The sequence below is a fragment of the Symphalangus syndactylus genome, chromosome 11 (assembly GCF_028878055.3).
Source record: "Symphalangus syndactylus isolate Jambi chromosome 11, NHGRI_mSymSyn1-v2.1_pri, whole genome shotgun sequence".
Taxonomy (NCBI): Eukaryota; Metazoa; Chordata; class Mammalia; order Primates; family Hylobatidae; genus Symphalangus; species Symphalangus syndactylus.
Genome location: NC_072433.2, coordinates 105,440,408 through 105,460,625, shown reverse-complemented (window position 1 = coordinate 105,460,625; position 20,218 = coordinate 105,440,408).

The following is a 20,218-nucleotide window of genomic DNA, read 5'->3' as shown; positions in this document are numbered from 1 at the left end:
ATAGAACTTGTATCTTTGAACTTATCGAGCATGGTTTGTGGGAATTTAATGAAAAATCAGAGATGCTGTGGAAAGGCATGGTCTTAGTTTACTGGATACAGAACTACAGAAAAAACATTTATATTACAATATTTTAAATGGATAAAACTATACATGATGGTTTATCAAAAACACATATTTGAAAATCCAATACCTTGCTATCAACAGATACGTATTTGGGACATAAAAACCATTAGTTAGAAACTTACCCGATTCCCTACTGATTTTAAAATATCAGAGTAAGTAGTAAAATATGTACATATATGCATTTGTAACACCTGAAATTCGATGCATTGCCTTGACATTTTGAGCCTCACAAGGTTCCAAGAACTAGCTATGAGTTCCCTGGTCTTGGCAGGTATGCCTTGCTAGCCAGCAAAATTATTCAAACAAGCCACGGACATTCTCCCATGGGAACCAAGGGTTATCTTACCCTCTTGTCACTGCAAAGCCTGCTTCCCACAGCCCCTGCTGGTTCACTCTACTTGAGTGTAACCCCCAGATGGGGCTGCATGGCACACACAGTGTTCTTCTCCCTGAGGCTGTGAGTACACGGGACTAATAAACTGCTGTTGATCTCATCTGTCCAATGCTGGGTGTTGTGTACTTGGACACTTGGAGCCTTATGGGGCATGGTATCCATCCTTCATCAATGGGGTGAATAGGAGGTAATCAGATGAGCTTGTAGGTAGAAGCTTATAACAAGCGTTCATAAAAATTAGTTTTTAAAAAGTAGTCTTTCTTCTTAGAAGCTTATCCTTTCCCAAATGCATACTGGCAGCCCTTTCAGCTTTGGCCAAGACCAAATAGTCTCTTAGGAAGTTTTTGTCTTGTTGCCACTTTTTGCAATGATTTGTGTTAAATTCTCCCAATGCATTGCACCATAGTATTCTTTTTCTGCCTATAATATGTAGCTCATTAAGTTCTAATACAATACTTCAGCAAAAATGGAACAATAGAGACAAAACAGGTGAAGAAATCATAATCATAACAGTTTTTATAATTTTTCTTTGAATCCAGTCCAAATTAGATTGGTTAGAAATCAGTTTCTAAGAAGGAAGAGTACTTTTTAAAAAGTAATTTTTATGAACACTTGTTAGTATTCAGTGGAGCAGAACTTTGTGACACTATATGAAGAAAATAAATCATTCTCTATTTACCAAAGCTTATAGTTACCAGTGACAATGAGAATAGGAATTAAGTCCATAGATTATAGGTTGCAAACTCGAATAATGACAGGAACCAGGCAGGTAATTAAATGGGTGAAGTAGAGTAGATGGTGATCTAATTTTAAATGTTGGCAACTAATTAAAATGTTTAAAAAATACTGTATAAGCGAAACAAAACACATCTGGGGACCACATGTCCAAGGGTGACCCTAAAGCGATTTTAAAAATCCTACTCATTCTTCAAGGCCTGCATTGTATGCCCGCCTTTTCAAGAATCCTATTATAGCAAAGGCAGTCTAAGTTAATCCTGACCTTCTTGGAGTTTTTTATTGAGTTAGTAGTCAGAAATACAACCATAGTGCCTTTGCTCTCTCGTTGTTTTCTCAGTGGGTCTTTTATTCCCCATGAGACTGAAGAGTTTTGGAAGAGACCATGTGTTATGTTGCTCTCATTCTCCTCACTGTGGCAGCACTTTATGAGTAATCAGTAGATAATGATAATAATAGTAGCTAACATTAAATGAGGCTCTTTTCATGAGTCAAACACGTTTGCAGTAGCTTTTCCATATCTCACAGCAATCCTGTAAGAGCAGTGCTACTATTACCCATTTGACTGAAAAACACCTGAGGCGCAGAGAAATTAAGTGACTGGCCAAGGTCATAGAGCTGCTGATGGGTGGAGCTAGTAACCTGTGTCAGGCTAATGCTGTAGCCATGTTCTCTTAGCCACTAGGCTATGAATATTAATTAATCCAACATAATTGACTCTAGCTAAGAGTTTTAAACCTTTTTGTACCAAAATGTTTACCATGGTTGTTAATAAGTCTTCAGATGGCAGGCTAAAACATTATTCTGTTCTATTTTCATTCTTATTCTCTGTCTTTTATCTATTTTTGAATCCTAATAAGAAATGGAATATTAGAATTAACACAGTCATGCTCATATGATGTCAAAAAAGCTAGGCAATTTGTTCAAACTCTGTTCAAAATTAAGCGTAGCATCAGTTAAATTCATCAGTCTCAATGTTGTGTGAGCAACTGGCAGTTTAACAGCCAAGTAGGAAATATTGAAAAGTTTTGTGAAAAGAACTTATGAGGAAAAAAGTAATGTCCTCGGTGGTGAGGAAATTTCTCTTCTGCAGTTGGCTGCTGTGAATAAATTACTGGTGGGACGAACAGAGCAACAGTCTCAGAGTTTTTTGTACTGTGGGTATTTCAGTGTTTGACTCTTGCTTTGTTAGTGTCTCTTCTCTGCATAGAAAAGAAACTATCCCAGTGTGCATTCAGTGTTATACAAATACTTGATAATCACTTACGAGAGCAAGTTATTCTAAGAGATGGTTTTACTAATTTTTTTTACTAATTTTTCTTTGATCGCATAATAGAGTTCATAGTATAATACTTAAACAATGGCTGTGTTTTTCTGCTCTGATTTTATGATGAAAATTTGCCCTTCATACCCATTCATGTATTTTCTGCTATGTTCAGACATGACTTGAAAATTGGTTGTCTCTCTGGCCACTGAGAAAAGGCTTTAACAGTTTGATTTTCAGTGCTAGGAGGTATATACTGTAGGGAGCTATAGAAAAGCACGAAGGTAGAATCTTTGGTCTTATCTATCCCAATTCCTTTCCTGGCCAGAATAACTTTAAATCTGCCTGTGCAGCTGCAGACACATGAGGCACATGGCCTTTGGACACAGCCCTTTGCATGGCTGCAGACATATTGAAGCTTCTTTGATGTCTGTCTTCAAGGCTTCCCACTGGTGCTGAGGCTGAAATCCCACTTCCCACCCCACTTCATGTATCTGCAGTGAACATTTCACCACCAACAACACAGATTTCAGCTCTTCTGCTAGCAATCAAACCTTGTCTATATTAAGTCCCAGTCCCTCAGGACTGTGCATTCTTTTAAATGATAATAGGTGCTAATGGAATAATTTGATAGACTAATCTCTGATAATGTTACTCTTCTCAGGTAAAAGTCCATTTTAGCCTAGTTGAAATGCACATCACCTTTAGGTGGTCTTTAAGGAGTGACAGGAAAATTAGAAATACCTGACAGACCAATGAAGAGGAGATATTTTGGTGAGGGGGTCCTTTTATAACTCTACAACTTATGCCAGCTAAGTGTACAGCCCCCCAAAACTCTTGATTAAATGTGCCCTGATTCATATAGCAGTGAATTGGTCATTAATATCTCTCTCTCTCTCTCTCACACACACACACACACACACCTTTTCTCATCCTTTCTGTCACACACACACACTCACACCCCCTTTCTCATCCTCTCTCTCTCTCTCACACACCCCCCTACTTTCTCATCCCCTCAGGGTATGTAAACATTAACACACTTGCAGACTGTCTGAAAACATAACAATGAAAAGATGTGAATTCAAATAGCATAAAAAAAGTGAATAAAAAAATGTTATCCAGTGTCATTTGGCATAAAAAAAAGCTTTTACTGGGCACAGTGGCTCATGCTTGTAATGCTAGAGACTGGGGAGGCTGAGGCAGGAAAATCACATGAGGTCAGGAGTTCGAGACTAGCCTGGGTAACGTAGCAAGACCTCATCTCTTAAAACTAAAAAAAAAAAAAAACTTTTAAAAATTCATACTGAAAACTAGTATTAGTTAATATATGGTTTTATCAAGGAATATCTACGGAATTCAAACTGTGCATACAGAGAAGGGAAACTAACATGTATTGTGCTCCAACTACGTGCCATGCCTCCTGCCTTTCATAAAATTTTATGTAATCTCATGCATTAATTCTGTGAGGCAGGTATTGTTACATGCATTTTTGATAAGATGAAATTGAGACTTACGGAGACATGGCAACATGTAAGATCATACAAAGAAAGATTATGTTCAAGATTTGAACACAGATGAATCTTCCAATAATATGCTGACAGATAATCGAGTGTTTTCAGAATGTGAAGAAAACACATTAAAGAGCTGTGTCATATTTATAATACATATGACTATCCAGATGTTGAAAACATAAACAACCCTTACAGATTGATAAACATTAAAGTCCAAAATAAAACAGGCAAAGGGAGAAAAATGAATCATAAAATAAAATAGGCAGTATCTGAACACACATTCTACCTTAGTGGCAGGTAAAGAAATTCATGTTAAATAGTGATAAATCACAATTTTAACCAATTAAATTGATAGAATTAAAATTATATATACAAAATTCTGGAAGGAATATGGTAAATTGTGCATAAATGGTAATGGATAATTTGATACCTTTGTCAACATACATCAAAAGCACATGATCAAATTTTCTTGTTCAGATAATCTTCCCTGTGAAAATAAGGAATCATAAAAAAGTTTATGTATAAAGATGCATAATCTGATCAGGCCCCAAAACTTTCAACAACCAAAATATTTCACTGTCAAGGAATGGCTATATATATTTTGCTATGCCCATCAATGAATGTTATTCCATTATTTAAATGGTAACAAAACAAGGTTGAGTAAAAAAGAAAAGTCCAGTAATATATGTCTGCATGCACACACACATTAATGTATAAAATGCAAGATAGTCCTACATCCTATAGGAATCCTATAAAATGATATTTGAACAATGTCTGAAGATGCTTTTAACATTCAACTTTACATTTCTTTTTATTTTATTTTATTATTATACTTCAGGTTTTAGGGTACATGTGCACAATGTGCAGGTTTGTTACATATGTATCCATGTGCCATGTTGTTTTGCTGCACCCATTAACTCGTCATTTAGCATTAGGTATATCTCCTAATGCTGTCCCTCCCCCCTCCCCCCACCCCACAACAGTCCCTGGAGTGTGATGTTCCCCTTCCTGTGTCCATGTGTTCTCATTGTTCAATTCCCACCTATGAGTGAGAACATGCGGTGTTTGGTTTTTTGTCCTTGAGATAGTTTACTGAGAATGATGGTTTCCAGTTTCATCCACATCCCTACAAAGGATATGAACTCATCATTTTTTATGGCTGCATAGTATTCCATGGTGTATATGTGCCACATTTTCTTAATCCAGTCTATTGTTGGTGGATATTTGGGTTGGTTCCAAGTCTTTGCTATTGTGAATAGTGCCACAGTAAACATAAGTGTGCATGTGTCTTTATAGCAGCATGATTTATAATCCTTTGGATATATACCCATAATGGGATGGCTGGGTTAAATGGTATTTCTAGTTCCAGATCCCTGAGGAATCGCCACAGTGACTTCCACAATGGTTGAACTAGTTTACAGTCCCACCAACAGTGTAAAAGTGTTCCTATTTCTCCACATCCTCTCCAGCACCTGTTGTTTCCTGACTTTTTAATGATGGCCATTCTAACTGGTGTGAGATGGTATCTCACTGTGGTTTTGATTTGCATTTCTCTGATGGCCAGTGATGATGAGCATTTTTTCATGTGTTTTTTGGCTGCATAAATGTCTAAGCCAAAAGAACAAAGCTGGAGGCATCACGCTACCTGACTTCAAACTAAACTACAAGGCTACAGTAACCAAAACAGCATGGTACTGGTACCACAACAGAGACATAGATCAGTGGAACAGAACAGAGCCCTCAGAAATGATGCCGCATATCTACAACTATCTGATCTTTGACAAACCTGACAAAAACAAGAAATGGGGAAAGGATTCCCTATTTAATAAATGGTGCTGGGAAAACTGGCTAGCCATATGTAGAAAGCTGAAACTGGATCCCTTCCTTACACCTTATACAAAAATTAATTCAAGATGGATTAAAGACTTAAATGTTAGACCTAAAACCATTAAAATCCTACAAGAAAACCTAGGCAATACCATTCAGGCCATAGGCGTGGGCAAGGACTTCATGTCTAAAACACCAAAAGCAATGGCAACAAAAGCCAAAATTGACAAATGGGATCTCATTAAACTTAAGAGCTTCTGCACAGCAAAAGAAACTACCATCAGAGTGAACAGGCAACCTACAGAATGGGAGAAAATTTTTGCAACCTACTCATCTGACAAAGGGCTAATATCCAGAATCTACAATGAACTCAAACAAATTTACAAGAAAAAAACAACCCCATCAAAAAGTGGGCAAAGGACATGAACAGACACTTCTCAAAAGAAGACATTCAACTTTACATTTCTTTGAATTTTTGACAATTACCGTGCATTATTTTTAAAGTGTTTGATAGTCAAATGTGATGGTAATGAAAGGAATAAGTCTACATGTGCAATGACAACATCAGCCTTCAGTTTTCTGAAAGATAAAGAGGAAAACAGATCTCCAGTCCTGCTTTTCTTCAACTACCAGGTGTGCTACAACAATGTGACCCCAGCAAGCAAGATTATTTCTGTGCACTGACAGGAAAAGGAAGCAAGTCGTGAGTGCTTGCTAAAGCTGGAAAAGCAAGATTGATGTTGAGGCTTGATTGAAGGAATGCAAGGTCACTCACAGAAGAAGTCATGGTACAAGAGTACATTCCAATGCTGCCCTAGCCTGGAAACAACATACTCTGCTGCATTTGCATGCGCAAGGCACTGCTTGTCCTAAGCCCCATCCCAGAAACTCTCTATAGCTTTATTTCCCTTAGGAAGGTAGAAAAGCATCAACAACCTATCTGTACTAGCTGAATGGCCTCTAGGCCTATTGGGCATGTACACACAGATGAGCATCACTCTTAAGTGGCTGCTTCAGGTCAAGGTCTTTTGTGTTGGGGCAGCTGCAAACTGGCCTCTTTGGCCATCCCAAGACCCTCTAAGTCCAAGGAGCTTTCAACCTCTAGTGAGGTTCAATCTCTGTAAAGCTGTGTAATGGGGGATAAATAAACATTAAAGTTGTTTCACATTAAAAAAAATGTGTCAGAATTTTGCTTCTGACCCCAATGGAGTGACAGAGATGGGATTTGCCCATTTACCTTAACTAAAAATCCAGACAAAATATATCTAACAATAGATTGTAGAGATAGGACACGAGGGACCACAGGGTATTGATTCCTGAGAGGGAGAAACAATGTGAGTACAAATGACTGTCTCGTTTTGCCTCTTAGAGAAAGTTTCCATGTCATTGTGCAGAAAGAGGGAAGGCAGGTGAAATACAGTGGTTTCTATAAGTTGGAGAGGCAGACTGTCAGATTCCATGAGGCCTAGGTGGAAATTTTGGGGGCAGAGTACTAGACAGGGAGGAACATAAAACAGCACAAAACAAATTTTACAAAGAGAGTTTTCCTTGAGTCTTCAGCTGATGCTGATAAGCGTACACTTCTGAGGAAACTACTTGAGGCCGGGGAAAGAACTGCTGGAAGGGCAGACAGAACAATCTACAAGGCTTGCACAGAGCCATGACTAATTAACGTTCTTCTAAATGCAAGGAGAGACTTTGCAACGCATAGGACATAAGGTAGAGTATTCAGAATGGCCCTTGATAGTGAGCCAAGTTGTTTAGAATAAAACCCACTTTGATGTCATCTAACAAAGCTTAAAATAAAGCCTTGGAAGAATTAAACTTACCTGCATTCCAGAAAAAAAGTTCAAAAATATTTAAATACAGAAAATCCAGTACCCAATAAGGTAAAATTCACAGTGTCTGGCATTTCATCCAAAATTACACAAGCAACAATGAGAAAAAATAATATAGAAATCACACAGATGATACAGTTAATAGACACAAAAATTAAGAGTTACTAGAAATGGATTCTGTATATTCAAGAAGGTAAAAGAGAATGAGCATATTGAGAAGATATATAAAAGACGTGAAACAGATGCTATTTTAGAGATTAAAAACTACATATCTAAGATAAAAATATAATGGAATTAATAGCAGATTAACTATTAGACATTGTAGAATACTTACTAGATATGAGGATGTTATAACAGATACTATCCAAACATAGAGTGAAAAAGACAAAAAAAAATCACATTAGTGAGCTAACTTCAGATTTTCTAATATATGTGTAACAAGGAGTTTCTCAAAGAGAAAAGTACAAAGAAATTATTTGAAAAATAGCTCAAGGCTGGGCACGGTGGCTCACGCTTGTAATCCCAGCACTTTGGGAGGCCGAGGCCGGCGGATCACGAGGTCAGCAGATCGAGACCATGGTGAAACCCCGTCTCTACTAAAAATACAATAAATTAGCCGGCATGGTGGCGGGCACCTGTAGGCCCAGCTACTCGGAGAGGTTGAGGCAGGAGAATGGCGTGAACCCGGGAGGCGGAGCTTGCAGTGAGCCGAGATCGCGCCACTGCACTCCAGCCTGGGCGACAGAGCAAGACTCCGTCTCAAAAATAAAAAAAAAGCTCAAGAGACCAAGACAAGCCAAAACCTTAGAGAAAATAGTTGCAAAAGACCTATCTGATAAAGGACTATTATAAAAAATACACAAAGAACTCTTAAAACTTAACAATAAGAAAACAATCCAATTAAAAAATGGGCCAAAGATCTTACTTGACACCTCACAACAGAAGATACGCAAATGGCAAATAAACTTATGAAAAGATGGTTAACATATGTCATCAGGGAAATGCAAATTAAAACAAAAATGTGTTACCAACAATAAGATACCAATACACACCTATTAGAATAACCAAAATCCAGCACAATGACAGCACCAAATGCTGGTGAGGATGTGGAACAACAGGAAGTCTTGTTTATTGCTGATGGGAATGCAAAATGGTATAGACATCTTGAACAGCAGCTGGACAGTTTCTTAAAAATTAAACATACTCTTACACTCACATTCTCTTACAGCAGTCACACTCGTTATTTACTCAAATCAGCTGGAAGCTGATTTCCATACAAAACTTGCACATGAATGTTTATAGCAGCTTCACTCATAATTGCCAAAAGTTGGAAGAAACCAAGATGTCTTTCAGTAGGTGAATGGATAGGTAAGCTGTAGTACATCCAGGCAACAGAATATTATTTAGCACTAAGAAAGTGACCTATCACGCCATGAAAAGATATGGAGGAAACTTAAATCTATATTAGTAAGTTAAAGAAGCCAATATGGAAAGACTGTATGATTCCAATATTCCAATCATACTGTATGATTCCAAGTATATGACATTCTGGAAACAGCAAAACGAGCAAGGTAGTAAAAAAGATTAGTGGTTGCCAGGAGTTAGGGGGCAGGAAGGGATGCATAGGTGTAGTAGAAAGATTTTTAGGTCAGTGGAAATACTCTGTATGATACTACTTTTGTTGGATTCATGTCATTATACTTTTGTCAAAACCCATAGAATGTACTCCACCAAGTGAACCCTAATGTAAACTACAGACTTTGTGTGATACCGATGAGATTTATCGATTGCAGCAAATGTACCACTCTGGTGAGGGATGTCCATGTCCATAGTCAGGGAGGTTGTATGTATGGCAGGGGCAACAAGAGATGTACGGAAATTCTCTTCATTTTCTGCTCAACTTTCTGTGGACCTAAAAGTTCTCCAAAAAAGAAAAGCTTACTAATTTAAAAAATGATTTTTTCCCCCAAATTTGATAAAAGTAATAGACTCAGAGATCTGAGAAATTCAACAAAGCGCAAAAACTAAACTATGAAAATTCTAATAAAATTGCTTGTAACCAGTGATAAGGAGAAAATCTTGAAAGCACTCAGAAAAAGTAAAGATATATTATGTGCAGGCACATAAGATCAGAATAAAAGCAGACTTTTTTTTTTAGCAGTAATGAAAGCCAGAAAAAAGTGAAGCAACATCTTTAAAGCATCGAAAGAAATAAAAAGCTATCTATATAGAACTCTATATCCAGAGAAAATATCTTTCAAAAAGAAAGATAAAATGAAGCCTTCTTCAGAAACACAAAAGCTGAGAGAATTGATTAGTAGTAACTTGTATTTAAAAAAATGACAAAGGAAGTCTTCAGGCGGAAGGAAAATGCTGCTAGACGCACATGTGAGTATACATAAACGAAGGAAAAGCACTGGAAATGATAAAGTAGATAAAAGACTTTTATGTTTTTCTGTTATTTAAGATTTCTCTAAAAATAGAATGCAGTGTTTCAAATTAACAAGAATTAGTAATAAGAGTTAATAATGAGTTGTGGAGTTTATAATATACGTAGAAGTAAAATGAGTGACTACAATAGGACAAAGTCTGGAAGAGGAAAAATGGTAGTGTGCTACGGCCCTTTTACTGTTTCTAAAGTAGATTAAATGGGTTTGGTCAAGATTTGTGAAGCTGGACACCAAATGCATGAACTATAGGAAAAAAATCATTAAATTCTACTTTATTGAAATTAAATTCTTTTTTTTTCCAAAGACATTGTTACAGAAATGAAAAGGCAAGTTATTGACTGGGAAAAATATCTTCAAAACATATTATCTGACAGAGGACTTGTATCTAGACTACATTAAGAACTCTTACAACTCAATATTAATAAGACAAAAATCCAATTTCCAAATGGCTGAAATATTTGAACAGACACTTTACCAAAGAAGGTATATGGATATTAGATTAGTGCTTTCAAAGTTGCTCAATATCAATAGCACTTCATGGAAACGTAAATTAAAATCACAAGTAGCTACTCATACATACCCTCCAGCATCACTAATATTAAAAAGAATGCTTATTTCAAGTGTTGGCAGGAGAACAGAAGTGGTACTCAATACATTTCTGGTGGAAATGTGACATGGTAAGCCATTTGAAAAAGTTAGCCAATTTCTTCAAAAGCAAAACATACACTTAAGCAAATGACCCAGACATTCTCCTCCTAAGCATTTATCCAAGAGAAATGAAAGCATTTATCTATATAAAGATGTACACAAGTATTTATAACAGCTTCATTTATAATAGCTGAAAATTGGAAACAATCTGAATATTTATCAGGTGGTGAAGGGATAAATATTCCATACAATAGGAAACTAATCATTGACAAAAAGAATGAAATTCTAAAGCATACAACACCATAGATGAATTTCAAAATGATTATACTGCTTGAAGGAAATCAGATGATGCTCCCTTTCAAAAACATGTAAATATTTTATGATTCCACTTATACAAAGCTTTAGAGAATGAAAACCAGTCTACAGGACATAAAGCAGATCAGTAGTTGCCTGGAGAAGCGAGGGGGTCATAGAAGGGTGGAGAGACGGAAAATCAAAGGAACAAAGAAACACTGGGGGTAATAGACATATTTATCATCTTGATTGTACTGATGCTTTCATGAGTGTATACATATGTCAAAACTAATCAAATTGTAGTCTTTCAATAGGTGTGGTTTCCTATATGTCAATTATACCTCAGTAAAGCTGTAAATGTTTAGGGTGCCAGATAAGACTTTCATAGAGTGGGGCGGTCCTTCTGAAATATAGCTACCTGAATACCCTGTAAAACGCCCCTGAAGCTGGTTAGCTTCTGTGTTGGGTTGGACTTTTCAGGTTTAAAACAAGGGATGCCCAGTGAGAGAGCTTCCTTGTAGGGAATACTAAGACTTTCTGCGTTTAGCATTGTTCAGGATATGACTTTTTGAAGCAATCTATTGTACTGTTTAGTTTAATATGCACTACATCCCAATGCTTTGCAATATAGATTATCAGAAGGAAATAAGGAGGATTATTTGTAGATTAAATAGCAAGGTAACGCAATATAGCTACCAGCCACTAACTTTGATAGTCATCACTTAAATCCTAGAACATAGATAATAAAGTGTGAGAAACAATCTAGAGCAAAAAATTACGAAGAATACTTTTCTAGAGCCACATATAAAATTAATCTCATTTAAAAGTATCTGTCTATATGGAGTCACAATATGCCAGTTGATATTAAGGTGGAATAAAGAACAAATATTCTGTTTGGAGTAGATTTATTTTATTGAATAGTTTTTGCAAATAAGTTCTAAAATATTGTAATAATAATAATTGTAATACTTATGCTGTTCTAAGAAAATTACAATGTTTTGTTACCTAGGGGAAGATACTGAGGGGAGAGTTAAGCCTTTGTTGCTTAGCTTTACTAGTGGAACAAAACTTAAGGAGGGACACCTTGAATTCAGCAAGTGAAATTGAATGCTCTTTCCTTTGTTTTATTATGTCCCATGTTTTCCAGAGTCTTCAGAGTTATACATTATAATCTTAAATCCTCACAAAATAAAATGAACAAAGAGCCCTTAAGAACTTACGGAAAAACCTAAGTGACAAATCGCATGTGATCATGAAAATAACTGTGGGTGTTGTTGCTATTAAAAAATGGGAGTAGGGCCGGGCGCGGTGGCTCACGCTTGTAACTTTGGGAGGCCGAGGCGGGCGGATCACGAGGTCAGGAGATCGAGACCACGGTGAAACCCCATCACTGCTAAAATACAAAAAATTAGCCGGGCGTGGTGGCGGGCGCCTGTAGTCCCAACTACTCGGAGAGGCTGAGGCAGGAGAATGGCGTGAACCCGGGAGGCGGAGCTTGCAGTGAGCTGAGATTGCGCCACTGCACTCCAGCCTGGGTGACAGAGGGAGACTCCGTCTCAAAAAAAAAAAAAAAAAAAAAAAAAAAAAAAATGGGAATAGAAGTAAATAAGTGTAGTATATTCCCCAAGACTATTGGGGAATGTTTATAACTGCCTTAGACACACACACTAAGTATGAAATATGTTATTCAGTTTGTTGTGTGAAATTATACAAATTAAAAATTTTTACTCAGGAAAATAACCACAACACTACCCTGTACAAATCTTAAATATTTTGTACGTATTTCACCCTTGTATCATATATGTCATGCCACGAGCTGTGGGTTTATGGCAACTGAAAGCATGCACTTCTGTACAAAATACAATTTACTTATGTTGATTTTATTAATTTTGATATTTGATGAAAACATATTTTTAATAGAGAAAACATTGGGGCTGCAAAAGAAAAACTCATTAATTTCTTTTTTTGGAAATTCTCTGTTCCAATTTATGGCATAGGCCAAAAATCTAGAAATAGTAGTGAGACATGTTTTCTGTGTAAATCTATACAGTAATCTCATGTAGTTGAGAACATATATCTTATTAAATCAATCTTCGTAAAATGACTCTCAGCTATTTCTTACAAGAGATACAATCAGGGATCTTTATTGTAAATTTTTTAGCCCATTAAATAAATTATATCTAACTGACTTAAATTTTATCAAGGGAATTTATAAGATCTCTTAACTTTGTTATAGAACATCCTTAAAATGCATTTGTAATTATAAATATATACTCAAGAACATAACAGTGAATTCATGGAAAATCAAAGACATATCAAAAATACATTTTAAGATAAAAACTGTAATGTGCTCCATGGGATAAAACTCTCCTCCTGCCCACCATGATATTGAGTGCAATGTTGTCCAAATATATAGGCGAGTACAGTGTAAACAGGCTTGCTTTGCCACCATGAATTGTATTAGTGTTCTAATCATTTAACACCTCCATGAATATGTTCAGAAATAATGGCTAATTAAACAATATATTCACACAGAATATTGCAGAAGATTTTAATGAGGCAGAAAAATGTCAACATCTCAATGGGTGATAGGTTTTGTTCAGAGCAGCTGGAAGTTATGAATTGCCAATTAAGAAAACTTTGGTAATCTGGGTAATCTATGTGGCCTGTCCAGGATTTATCTAAGCTTGGCAGCCATAAATTTGGAAATAGAATAATGACCTGGAGGGTTCCCTTATGTTGTATAATGTATTTGTATAAAATTTCCAATTTCATGTTTTACAGATTAAATGAACCGGCATAAAATTCAACATTAAAAAGGTGAATATTATTTTATTAGTAAAGCTCACTATCTTGGTTTATCAACGCTTTTTTTTTTTTTGCTTTCTGCACAATATAAAGTGAAGAAGAGAATTAAAATGAACAGTTGACCAGTTAATTTAATCACTATACACAGTTTAGGTAGTTAATCTAGGTTTCAAAACGAATTTTTTTTTCTCAAAGAAATGGATGGCTTGATGGCTTGTTTGAGAAGTAGACTGTATAAATGTAAAATAAATTAAGTTTGGGTTGTCTGAACCTGATTTCACCAGTTGTTCATTTAACAACCAATTTTGCAGAATCCACATGAATAAACGTGTTCACTGAAGAACTTACATGCAAAAGAGTGGTAAAAAGTTTCTTTACATGAATAAATTATTTTGGTAAAAAACTTTCCTAAATGGAGAATAAGAGCGTCTGGAAAGTTTTGCTTCTGTGATGGCATTTTATGGGTACAGCTCTTAACATTGCAACTAGACTCATAACATTTTTGATACTTTAGACCTGGAAGACATCTTATTTGATTTCTATAGAAAATTCTGGTCTTAGTTTACCAGAAGGTAAAGATAGAAGCAACAGAAGACTCTTTGGGAGGAAAGTACACTAACCATAATATTTAGAAAGACAATTTATTCTGATAAACTAAATTGCTGTAATTAAAATGCATAAACTCTGACATTAAAATTCTGCCCTCCACATGGAAAGTATTTCTGTCCTTGGACCTTGATGCAGTTGTTACAAAAGAATACTATAAAACGATAGTAATTACCTACTATACCTTGTCTCAGTGTCCATTTTTTCCCACTGAGGGAATGGCTCCAGTGTCACCTGAGAATAAAACCTCTCTTATTTACTAATGAGGCCTGTATTTTTCCCTTTTGTAGTTCTCCCCCTTACATATGTGGCACCTCAAATTTTTTATACTTCCATGCTATCCTGCTGTGAGAAAGAATAGTAATTACATCTAATTAGAAAAGATTAAAATGCTATGACTCAGGGAAATAATGAAACTTGATTATGTTTTATACAAGGCATAAATCCCAAAACTACATTTTACACTTGAAATTAGCATACAACCTGATCAGCAGCATAAAAGCAGTGTTGTGAATATTCATTATGTTGCTTGTTTTGCTAAATGGACTTTCTGTCATGTCTCAGCCTTATCATGATGGACCCATCTTCCGTTAGGCAAAAAGAAAGAGGTCAGTTCGTTTTTTCTGAAAACCTGGGTTTGCTTTATAACGTATTAATTTTATTTATTTGGGGTATGTTAAGTCAAAGTAACATGTGGGAACTAGATATGATATATGGTTAATAAAGAACCAACAAACACACAAACACCTTCGTTTTCCCGTTTAGCAGGCCCCAGGACCAAAACATTGTTTTCAATTTCATTAAAATCTTCCAGGTTAGGAAAGGTAAAACGCAACATAGAGATGATAGTTTTCTTTTAAACATGAGGATTTTTTTTTTCTCTTTCTGCATCACAGACTCAGCATGAATGTTCATTTCAATTATAGTCCAGTTCACAAAGATCGCTCCTGCATGCAGGCATTGTAGGAGAACATATGCAGTTTTGTAATGGAACAGAGGGAGATATTACATGCAGATAGATTTGTGCCATTAACACATATGGGCATAAGGGATTGTCTAGATGGAAAGCGAAAAAGAAGCCAACATAAAAACTTCAAAAGGGTTGAATTGTAACTCCAGAAGGCAAGAAGTTCTCATTTATGTATCTACCTATCTGACATGAAGATGATAACTTTCTGAAATATAATGTATTAAATGTTTTCTAAGTCCAATGTTAAGATGATTCTGATAATAACTTGGCATAGCATGAACATTGTCCCATTAATCTCAATCATATACCCCCTTGGGAAGATAAGCTGCTTTTACTCCACTGGTAGGTATGTGTGATCTGCAGCCATGTGATGGGAACCAAGTCTGTGGTTGTGATAACTATGAAAATGAATAAGATTAGGGACTAGGAGCTGTATTTGTGTGATGGGACAGTGTTTCTGGGATCTGTTATCAGTATGTAATGAAAAAAAGTTATTGAAACGTCTGTTATCCACTTTGTGGGAACAAATAAGATCGACAGCATGGAAAATGAATGTACGTACAAAGATGTGAGTTATCTTTAGGGGCAAACATTAATAGTATTACTCCACTGTGAATGAAAAGATGAAAATACTGTGCCTTCTTGCAACTGGGTAAAGGCCATTTTAAAAAGGAGCAATTCTTCTAATGTAATATTTGTATGCTTTTTCTGTTGCTTTTTTGTATGAGGTTTCGTTGGAAATAAATACATATCATAATCAACAAACCAAGATGAGCATTTCATAATGGATTGTGTGAAGGCCATAATACAAAAATAACATGTTACTCTATTTTGGAAATAAAATGAGTAAATATTTGCTCTCAAATACTCTCATATAAAAGTAGTCAAAGTACTTCCTATAGCATGTATTTACTTACTTGGACCTCTCTCAATATTCTCCCTTTTATGTAAATTTCAAATACATTTTATTGTCAATCACTATAACCATTCCTTTACAAATAGTCTTGACCTACTTGTACCTCTCTTGCTTTATCGTACTCATCTGACAAAACTACAATGCTGGCAAAATCCAACTCTTGCCCTGTTCTTCCTCTGTACCTGTGCAGATAAACGAGGCTACGGAAAACAAAAAATCAAAAAACACAACTCTGCTGCCCTTCCCAGTGACCACACAGGTCAAATGCTCATGCCTGGGTCCGGTCCTCTTTCCACTCCTGTTCATCATTCCACATCTCCTCCGTCCTTCAAACCTCCAAATTTTGTTCCATCTCAGATGATTACCTTGCTTCCTATTTTCCTGAGAAAACTGAAGAATCAGAAAAGATATCCCATAGCCTCTCTGTAGCACTCATTGCCGCTTTTTGGTAAGATAAACTATCTGAGTTCCTTTATAAATTCTGTCCTTTAAATTTTTGTGCGTATCAATTCCACCTTACCTACTCAAAGACATGTCCCCAACAATTCCCTCCCTCTCTCCTATATCATAAAAATTCCCCTCTCTACTGCATCTTTTTTTTTTTTTTTTTTTCTTTTGAGATGGAGTTTTGCTTTTTTTGCACAGGGTGAAGTGCAATGGTGCGATCTCTGCTCCCCGCAACTTCCGCCTCCCGGATTCAAGTGATTCTCCTGCCTCAGCTTCCTGAGTAGCTGGGATTACAGGCGTGCGCCACCATGTCTGGCTAATTTTTTGTATTTTTGGTAGAGATGGGGTTTCTCCATTTTGGTCAGGCTGGTCTTGAACTGCCTTCCTCAGGTGATCTGCTCACCTCGGCCTCCCAAAGTGCTGGGATTACAGACATGAGCCACCACGCCCGGCCTCTACTGCATCATTTTTACAGGAATGTACTACTCATAATTTTACCAATCTTAGGAAATCTCCTTACTTCATTTTCTCTACCAGTTAACATCTTATTTCTTTGCTCCCCTTTATAGCAAAATTCCTTGAACAGGCTATCTATGCATGTAGTGTACAATTCTGTACAATAAATCTTTCCAACAGAGGAAATGTGTGTTTGCTCCAAGCAACTTCTATCTGCTGAGCTCCTGTCTTAGTCGGTTCAGGTCGTTAGAACAAAATACTATGAGCTGTGTGGCTTATAATCCACAGAAATTTATTTCTTACAGTTCTGGAGGCTGGAAATTCCAAGATCAAGGTACCAGCAGACTTCATTATCTGGTGAGGGCCCACTTTCTGGTTCATGGATGGTGCCTTCTCACTATGTCCTCACATGGTGAAAGGGGTGAGAGGTCATTAGTGGCTCTTTTATAAGGACACTAATCTCATTCATGAGGGCTCTGCCTTCATAACCTAGTCACCTCCCAAAGGCTTCACCTCCTAATAACACCTCCTTGGGGGTTAGAGTTTTAATACATGAATTTTGTGGGGGACCTGAACATTCAGACTGTAGCAGGCTCTTGGCCACATTTAGCTTGGGTTCTTATATCCACACTATCTGTAGAAGGCTGATGTGCCAGGGAGAAAGGAAAAATAAATCTTATATAATATAATATTTGGATTGTGTGGTCTTTCCAGTACATTTGCCCTATATCTTGATTGTTAACAGACTCCATCTCCTTCTTCTTGTTTTTCATTATATGTTTTAATGGATTCAGTAAAGCACGAACTTTGCACATCTTCATTTGGTCGTGAGCCTTCCTGTTTCATAATATTTGGCATAGCTGCCTTGTGCTGTGCCTGGAGGCTACCACTACTTTAGAGTGATTTCTCTCCTGTAAACAAACAAACAACCCAAAAAGAACCATATTCTACCTAATATTTTGTTGTTGAAGGGCCTTAAGGCTCGCTCCTTTATACTTTTCTGTATCTACACTCATTGCCTTGGTGATTTCATTCATTCTTGCAAGTTTAAGAACCATGTATATACTGATGCCTCCCAAACACATAGTTGCAGTCCAGACTCCTCTATTGTACATTTCATCTTCCTATTATACATCTCTTCAGTGTCTAGTAAACATCTCAAACCCTACATGTCAACTGACTCCTGATCCTTAGGCAAATACCTGTTTGACCTATAGCCTTTCAATGTCAATTAATGGCAACTCTGTCTTTTCAATTGCTCATGCTAAAAGCCTCAGAGTCACTATTCTCTCTCATCTTTTTCTTATAATTCACCTCCAGTCTCACCACATTGTCACTACCCAGATCTATGCCACCAGCAATTCTCTTCTGGATTATTCCAACAGCCTATGGCTGGTTTCTCTGCATTTCCTCTTCCTTAACACCACCATAGTCATTTTCAACATAGGAACCAGAGGGATTTTTTTAAAATGTAAGACAGGTAATGCTACACCTCTCTCCGCTGAAGCACTGAAGAGGTGCCCCATTTTGTTGAGGGTAAAGCCAAAATCTTTTCAAGCCTCTACATAGTTTGGCCTCTGGACTATAATCTTTCTGATTTCATCTTCAATTATCTTCCCCTGTCTAACTCTGCTATTTATCTTCTCTTTGATTTTCTTTATGATTCCTCAAGTGCACAAGGTCCTTGCATTAGTTGTTCCTCTATGTGGAGTGCTCTTCTTTCCAGGTAACTATGTGGCTAAGTCTCATCTTTCTCCACCCATTGGCTCAAAATACACATTCTCAATGACATCACCCCTGAGCACCCTATTTTAAATTATAACTTGGTTCTTGCCTTCACATTCCATCTCTCTATCCTGCTGTATTTTTCTATTGCTCTGATCAAAATACATAATTAACTCGTTTTAATTTTTGTCTGATCTCTCACCTTAGAATAAAGCTCCTGAAGGAAACAGATCTTTGTTTTGTTCACCAAAATCAAAGGTTCTTATATTTTATTGTACAACAGAATCACATGGAGGGCTTATTAAATCATACATTGCTGGACCCTTCTACCAGAGGTTCTTACTCAAAATTATTTTGTGGGGGCCAATAATTTGCATTCCTATTAATCTCCTAAGTGGTACTAATGCTGTTGGTACAGGGACCACACTTGGAAAACCACTGACCTAAAAAATTCCAGGGGCATGACAAATGCTTAATGAAAGGCTGTTGAATAATTGAAGTTGTATCATATTTTAATTTGTATTTTTGAGTACTGTTGGGATTGAATACTTCTAATATGTCAATTTGCTGTTCGTGCTTCTTTGTTTGTAAATTCCCTATGCATGGCCATTACACTTTCTTATTAGGTTGTTTATCATTATTTATTGATGATAGTTTTATTTGCCACATTTTTAGAAAATATATTTCTTGTTTTGGCTTCCGTCAATTAATATTGTTTATGATTTTTATGATGGTACTTTTTAATTTATGCAATCAAAATTACACATTACTATGTGTAAATTTTCATTTTACATGACTTTATATCTTAGCCCTTCCCAAGCTAAGATTATGTACATGTTTACCAACATTTTCTTTTAGTTTCTTTATGCCTTTTCATTTTTAATTCAACTCCTTAATTCACATCCTGTTTCATATACAGTGCTTGAAAGGTCCATTAGTCTAACTTTCTATATATAAGACAATAACTGAAAGTTACATTATTATATCTTTATGGTAGCTTTTACTACCATGTAGGGCATGTTTTCCTTATTTATTTTTATTTGTATAATTTTAAGGCATAAAAGAGGTCTTGTTATGTGGATATATCAGATAGTGGTGAAGTCTGGGCTTTTAGTATGACCATCACCTGAATAATGTACGTTGTACCCATTATGTAATTTATCATCCGTCTTTCCCCTCCTACTCTCCCACTCTCCTGAGTCT